The 7,500-nt window shown below is 38.1% G+C and overlaps 4 non-coding genes across 4 annotated transcripts; 1 reads left to right on the top strand and 3 right to left on the bottom strand.

Annotated features, from left to right (window-relative positions):
• The first annotated feature begins 1,132 nt into the window (after positions 1-1,132).
• On the top strand, positions 1,133-1,205 carry Trnak-uuu. The gene has a single exon. It is a non-coding gene; the product is annotated as a tRNA-Lys (tRNA).
• A 1,099-nt stretch (positions 1,206-2,304) lies between these two features.
• Trnak-uuu lies at positions 2,305-2,377 on the bottom strand. The gene has a single exon. It is a non-coding gene; the product is annotated as a tRNA-Lys (tRNA).
• An 807-nt stretch (positions 2,378-3,184) lies between these two features.
• Trnak-uuu lies at positions 3,185-3,257 on the bottom strand. Its single transcript has one exon. It is a non-coding gene; the product is annotated as a tRNA-Lys (tRNA).
• A 4,131-nt stretch (positions 3,258-7,388) lies between these two features.
• Positions 7,389-7,461, bottom strand: Trnak-uuu. Its single transcript has one exon. It is a non-coding gene; the product is annotated as a tRNA-Lys (tRNA).
• Between the last annotated feature and the right edge of the window lie 39 nt (positions 7,462-7,500).

Raw genomic sequence — 7,500 nt, 5'->3', positions numbered from 1 at the left:
CCTCAGGGACATCCTGAAACTCATCCGTGAATACCCAAGGGGTTCATGCACCCCAGGTAAGAACCTCTGGTCTAGAACATTGGCTCCCAAAGTGGGCGGAACCACCCTCCTGAGGACGGTGGACAGATTGGGGGCTGAAAAGGGTGGATGACAGGATGGCATTAGGAGCAGTTAATATTTTTTTCTTGACTTCTTTGTGAGTTGAAGCCTTATGCTGAGTACCTGATATCTTTTCACCAAGAACATCCATTCCATTCTGTGAAGACAATGAACTATGGTTACTGGTGAGATGTTAATTTGCCCTTCCATATTACTGACACAATTAGGCTTCATTTGTGAAATACATCTTTTTGTTTAATGCATTGCTTTTAATTTGAAGCATACCAAAAAGTGTGTTCACATGCCTGTATGATGTGGGGGGGGGAGCTAGGAATCCACCTGGAAAAGTTTGGGAACCAATGATGTAGAGTATAAGCCAGACGTTGTCTTAGCTAGCTATGCGCATTTCCTTGTAACGAGAGACTTAATCTATCAGCTGAAAAGTCACTGAAAAGAGAGAGAGAGAGATAGGGGGGAGGAAGAAAGAGTGAAAGTGAGAATGAATGAAAGTGAATATATTCATAATACATTTAATAAGAATTTAATGTAATATCTCATCACAAGTTTAATATAACCTAACCTTTCTGCATGTGTGCTGATAGACGTTTTCATTACATTTGTATCTTTTGCACAAAATAACTTTTGTACTAGCAAAGTGAATGAAGTGGCTATATGTCAATTATATTTTCTTTTGATAGAAAATAGTCTATAGTTTTTATGTGATACAATAATTTGGGACCACATACTCCAGGTCTATCCCATCCTGTCTGATCAAACTTTTTCTGTAGCGAATGTTGAACTAAATCCCTTATTTGGCCTCATACAGGAATTAGCTGATGGACTATGAGAACCACTGCCATAGAAAGCCGATGGTCATGCTGAAATTATTTATAATACATGTATTAAATATATATATATAAATATATATATATATATATATATATATATATATATATATATATATATATATATATATATATATATATATATATATATATATATATGACAGCGAATCTTATTCAGTATCAAGCAAGCTCGGATAGCTCAGTCGGTAGAGCATTAGGCTTTTAACCTAAGGGTCCAGGGTTCGAGTCCCTGTTCGAGCGAGCGTTATGCAGTGACTAATTATGCTCATGTTGAAATACCGACTGACAGGATTCGGCTGATGAGACACTGCTCTCGTTAAAACTTCGCTGCTGGTGCTTGGGGTACAGGCATTGAGATAAAAATAAATACATAAAATCATTGAACCATTACGATTATTTGTTTGTTAAATTATATCTCATATACAAAATATATTGATACTGATAACGTGCAGACCAGTGGTTTTGTGTAAAGAGAAAGAGGAGAGGGAAAGAAGAGAGATAAAGACAAGCAGACAGACAAGGAGAGAACCGAGAAAAAACGTTATTATCATTTTCGTTGTTTTCATCTGTATCATGAACATTTGTTATTGTTATTTGTTTTTGTTGTTTTTGTTTGTTTGTTTTTTATAATTATCAGTTTCCCATCTTTGCAAAATTTAAACACCTTTCAAAACTAATTTCCGTAAACGAATCCCAAAATTACATTATAGCAATTACGTCTATCAATTTATGAGTTACCCGTAAAAAATGATTAATTAGAATCACATATCTGTACAATGAAATTCACTTTGCAGAAAGAATTAATCTCTGACAGTTCATATTGATTTTATACATACATACATGGATGTCACTACAATGTGTATGTGTTTGTTTGTGTGTGTGTATCTGTGTGTGAGAGAGAGAGAGAGAGTCAGTGTGTGTGTTTATACATGTGTTTTATATATATATATAATATATATATATATATATAATATAATATATAATATATATATATATATATATATATATGATATATATATGATATATATATATATATATTATATATATATATATATATATATTATGTATATATATACATATATATATATATCTCTGTGTGTGTGTGTGTGTGTGTGTGGTGTGTGTGTGTGTGTGTGTGTGTGTGTGTGTGTGTGTGTGTGTGTGTGTGTGTGTGTGTGTGTTCACTCTTTCACTCACTCTCACCTTCACCCTTTCTTCTTCTTAAATGAGCGTCTGGCTCATATAAGCATTAGCAGCGTAGTTTTAACGAGAACAGTGTATCATCAGCCGATTCCTGTCGCTGTTTCAACATGAGCATAATTAGTCACTGCATAACGTTCGCTCGAACAGGGACTCGAACCCTGGACCCTTAGGTTAAAAGCCTAATGCTCTACCGACTGAGCTATCCGAGCTTCCACGAAACTGACTAAGATTTGTCATATTACTTTAAATACATATATCATAAATGATTTCTGTATGGTCATCGGCCCTCTATGGAAATGGCTCTCACAGTCCAGCAGCTAATTCCTATACGAGGCCAAATAAGGGATTTGGTTCTAAAGGATGTGGTCACAAATAAAGGATTTGGTTTAACACTATACAGAATTTATTTATTTATCTATTTATTTTTAATACAGGTATCATAAATAATTTCTGCATGGTCATCGGCCACCTATGGCAGTGCCCTCATAATCCGGCAGCTAATTTCTGTACTAATTTCTGAGACCAAATAAACATAGAATTTTACAAAGAAAAAAAGAAATCTGTAGATTTCGGGGGCTCCGTGAGGATCAGATAAAAATTAACATTTATATTATTGTGTATTTTTAGACTTTACTGTAAAGTTTAATAATACTTTGTGTATCCCATATATTTATGAGATAATCAAATCTCAATAAATTAAGTACATTATACACATTACATGCAAAGTTCTGTTTATATGAATAATTCTGGGGAAAAGGGTCCACAATCTTCATCAGATTCTTAAAGGGGTCCGTAACTCTAAAATGGTTAAGAACTACTGTTATACACTTAATATGAGAAATAAGTTAACAAACAAACGTAATGCTTCAATGACTTTATCCATTTATTTTCATCTCAGTGCCTGCCTGCAATAAGACAAGCATCAGCAGCGTAGTTTTAACGAGAACAGTGTCTCATCAGCCAAATCCCGCCAGTCGGTATTTTAATATGAGCATAATTTGACACTGCATAATGTTCGCTCGAACAGGGACTCGAACCCTGGACCCTTAGGTTAAAAGCCTAATGCTCTACCGACTGAGCTATCCGAGCTTGCATTGTGTAAAATATTTTTCGCCATTATATATTTTTTTAGAAATACATATATAAATAATTTCTGCATGGTCACCGGCCCTATGACTAGCTCTCGTAGTCTAGCAGCTTTTTTTTTTTGTACGCGGCTAAATAAGAGATTTAGTTCAACATACCCTACAAAAATTGTTTTGTTAGACAGGATAGCATAGACCTTCTGGAGTATGTGGTCCCAAATTGTAGACCACATAAAAACTACAGACTATTTTTGATCAAAAGAGGGAAAATACAATTGTCACATAGTCATTTAATTTCTTTGTTTAGTACAAGTTATTTTGTGAAAAAATATGGGTGATCTATATGAGAATGTTCGTAATGAAAACGTCTATCAGCGCACATACAGAAAGATTAGGTTATCTTAAACCTGTGATAAGAAATTACATTAAGTGCAAGAATGTAGCCTATAGTGTAGTGGATAAATCAAACTCCGTAGAGTTAGAGATGTTGTTTGATAGCGTGTTACCCAACTACATGTAATATCCATATGGGTTTGGCGTATTTTGAGGATGACTCTCAGGTGATTTGAAAGTGATCCCGTAGTCACAATAAAAAGAACAATAAAATAACATCACTGGCTGGTTAAGAAGGCAACATAAAAAGAGCATCCATATTATACATTTATTACGCACAAATCTTTCGAACATAACCAATACACAAGACAACACACCATACACTTACTTGGAACAGAGGCAACCCGCCACAGCATGAGAAGCACCAGTCAGCCAGCTAAAAATCCAACGGTCTGTCACCAAGATAAAAAGCCTCTCTTTTTCTGACCGACCTGGCTTGACCTTTTTTACTGGGGCTTCCCGCGCTTGCTGATGTTTTTACCCATAATGCAATTTATTTTATTTCTTAAATAGTGTATAGTGAGTTTGGAATATGTTTAAATATACATAAAATAAAAAGAGGGCACATAAAATTCAATAAAAGACAGGGAAGTACGAAAAAGTGAAAGAAAGGATCCGTGAGGGAAAACGGGAAAATACGAAGAGAAACGAGTGAGAAACAAAACTAAGGTGAATTAGTCGAAGGGAAAAAGGCAAGAATAAGACAAGGTAAGTATAGAATATAAGGTAAGTAGTGTATAAGTACTGTTACGTGCAGTAGAAACAGTGCAGATGTATATGTAGATCAAGGACCAATGGGAAAGGTAAGTCAGAGGATAGAAAAACATAGATTCATTCTTAAAAAAAACAAAAAAACAGGAAAACAGTAAAGCCACGTCATCTTGCAGGGCGAGTGAGTCCGTACAGTTCCTATACAGATCCGTAAATGTTAGGGGAACAGGCGGCCCGAAAGCCTGCGGGGTGACCCGCCTGAAGCCAGGGGAAATTCACTACAAATAGGATTAACCATATATTCAGAGAAAAAAAATCTAATACGGTTTTCCTCTTTTCTTTCCTTTCCTTTAAATGCTATCGTATCAGATACCGCAGGGTCGAGTTTATTGCAATAATAACACGTGAATCTCCTTCTCTCTCTCTCTCTTTGTCTCTTTCTTTCTGTATCCCAGTCTCTCTCTCCCTCTGTCTCTGTCTGCCTACCAGTCTCTCTCTCTATGCCTCTGTCTGCCTGCCAGTCTCTCTCTCTCTGCCTCTTTGTCTCTGTCTGCCTGCCAGTCTCTCTCTCTATGCCTCTGTCTGCCTGCCAGTCTCTCTCTCTCTGCCTCTTTGTCTCTGTCTGCCTGCCAGTCTCTCTCTCTATGCCTCTGTCTGCCTGCCAGTCTCTCTCTCTCTGCCTCTTTGTCTCTGTCTGCCTGCCAGTCTCTCTCTCTATGCCTCTGTCTGCCTGCCAGTCTCTCTCTCTCTCTGCCTCTTTGTCTCTGTCTGCCTGCCAGTCTCTCTCTCTATGCCTCTTTGTCTCTGTCTGCCTGCCAGTCTCTCTCTCTAGCCTCTGTCTGCCTGCCAGTCTCTTTTCTCTCCTGCCTCTTTGTCTCTGTCTGCCTGCCAGTCTCTCTCTCTATGCCTCTGTCTGCCTGCCAGTCTCTCTCTCTCTCTGCCTCTTTGTCTCTGTCTGCCTGCCAGTCTCTCTCTCTATGCCTCTGTCTGCCTGCCAGTCTCTCTCTCTCTCTGCCTCTTTGTCTCTGTCTGCCTGCCAGTCTCTCTCTCTATGCCTCTGTCTGCCTGCCAGTCTCTCTCTCTCTCTCTGCCTCTTTGTCTCTGTCTGCCTGCCAGTCTCTCTCTCTATGCCTCTGTCTGCCTGCCAGTCTCTCTCTCTCTGCCTCTTTGTCTCTGTCTGCCTGCCAGTCTCTCTCTCTATGCCTCTGTCTGCCTGCCAGTCTCTCTCTCTCTCTGCCTCTTTGTCTCTGTCTGCCTGCCAGTCTCTCTCTCTATGCCTCTGTCTGCCTGCCAGTCTCTCTCTTTCTCTGCCTCTTTGTCTCTGTCTGCCTGCCAGTCTCTCTCTCTATGCCTCTGTCTGCCTGCCAGTCTCTCTCTCTCTCTGCCTCTTTGTCTCTGTCTGCCTGCCAGTCTCTCTCTCTATGACTCTGTCTGCCTGCCAGTCTCTCTCTCTCTGCCTCTTTGTCTCTGTCTGCCTGCCAGTCTCTCTCTCTATGCCTCTGTCTGCCTGCCAGTCTCTCTCTCTATGCCTCTTTGTCTCTGTCTGCCTGCCAGTCTCTCTCTCTATGCCTCTGTCTGCCTGCCAGTCTCTCTCTCTCTCTGCCTCTTTGTCTCTGTTTGCCTGCCAGTCTCATTATCTTTCTGTTTGTCTCATTGTAATGAGAATGAATTCATTTGCTCGGAGCTGCACAACTCTGACTAGAAAGCGATGTACATAGATTTCCATGTTTGTGTTTAAATGCCTTATTGGACAGAAATACTTTTTATGCTTATATGTGTATATATATATATATATATATATATAATATATATATATATATTATATATATAATATTATACATTTTAATATATATATAATATATATATATATTATAATATATATATATGTTATATATATATATATATATATATATATATGTTTATATTGTGTGTATATTATATATGTTTATATATACATACATGCTTAAATATATGTAATATATATACTATATATAATATACATATTCACTTTCACTCATTCTCACTTTCACTCTTTCCCTCTCTCTCTCTCTCTCTCTCTCTCTCTCTCTCTCTCTCTCTCTCTCTCTTCTCTCTCTCTCTCTCTCTCTCTCTCTCTCTATCTATCTATCTATCTCTATCTCTATCTTCTCTCTCTCTCTCTCTCTCTCTCTCGCTAAACACTACTTTTGTGGTAACCATGGCATTCAGTTGATAAGAATAAGTCCCTCGTTACAAGGTAATGTGGGTAGCTAGCTACGATAACGTCTGGCCAATACTATACACAATTTCCCGGCTCTTTTGGCTTCCACGTGGCTTCCTACCGCTCCCCCGTCATACATAAACGAACACTTTTTTATATGCTTCAAACTGTAAATAAGATTAAACAAACAATGTAATTCACAAATAAAACATGATTTTGTAAACAACTTCACTTAGGAGTTTTAGCCGTGACAACAATATGGAAGGGTAAATTAGCATCTCTTGTAACCATAGCAACATAGTTCACTGTCTACACATATATTGTAAATGAGATGGATGCCCCCTTTTGCCTCAACCCCCCCCCCCCCTCGATATTTCCACCGTCCTCAAGAGCATGGTTCGGTCCACTTTGAGAGTCAGTGCTCTACACTAGGGGATTCTTGACCTGGGGACCATGAACCACTAGTGGGTCCATGAATGAGTTTCAGGGGTACCGTTTTCATCAGATAAAAAGTAACATTTATATTAATGTATATTTTTAGACTCTTTACTTTAAAGTTTAATAATACTTTGTGTATCCCATATATGTCCGTAGGGGGTCTATAGCTTTCATCAGATTCTCAAAAAGTTCCGGGACTCTAAAAAGGTTGAGAACCACTTCTCTACACTAAAGCATTGTCTAAATATCTTGTATACGAGAAAGAATTTAACAAACAAACGTAATGCTTCAATTATTTTATGTATTTATTTTCATTTCAGTGCCTGTCTACAGGAAATAAATAGCAGCGTAGTTTTTAACGAGAATAGTGTCTCATCAGCCCTGCATAACGTTCGCTCGAACAGGGATTCGAACCCTGGACCCTTAGGTTAAAAGCCTAATGCTCTACCGACTGAGCTATCCGAGCTTGCGTAAAATAGAAAATTTGCCGCACATTTCTTCTTAA

The sequence above is a fragment of the Penaeus monodon genome, chromosome 5, assembly GCF_015228065.2.
Source record: "Penaeus monodon isolate SGIC_2016 chromosome 5, NSTDA_Pmon_1, whole genome shotgun sequence".
Classification (NCBI taxonomy): Eukaryota; Metazoa; Arthropoda; class Malacostraca; order Decapoda; family Penaeidae; genus Penaeus; species Penaeus monodon.
Note: the sequence above shows the minus strand (reverse complement) of the source record. Positions and strands in the feature narration are given on the sequence as shown.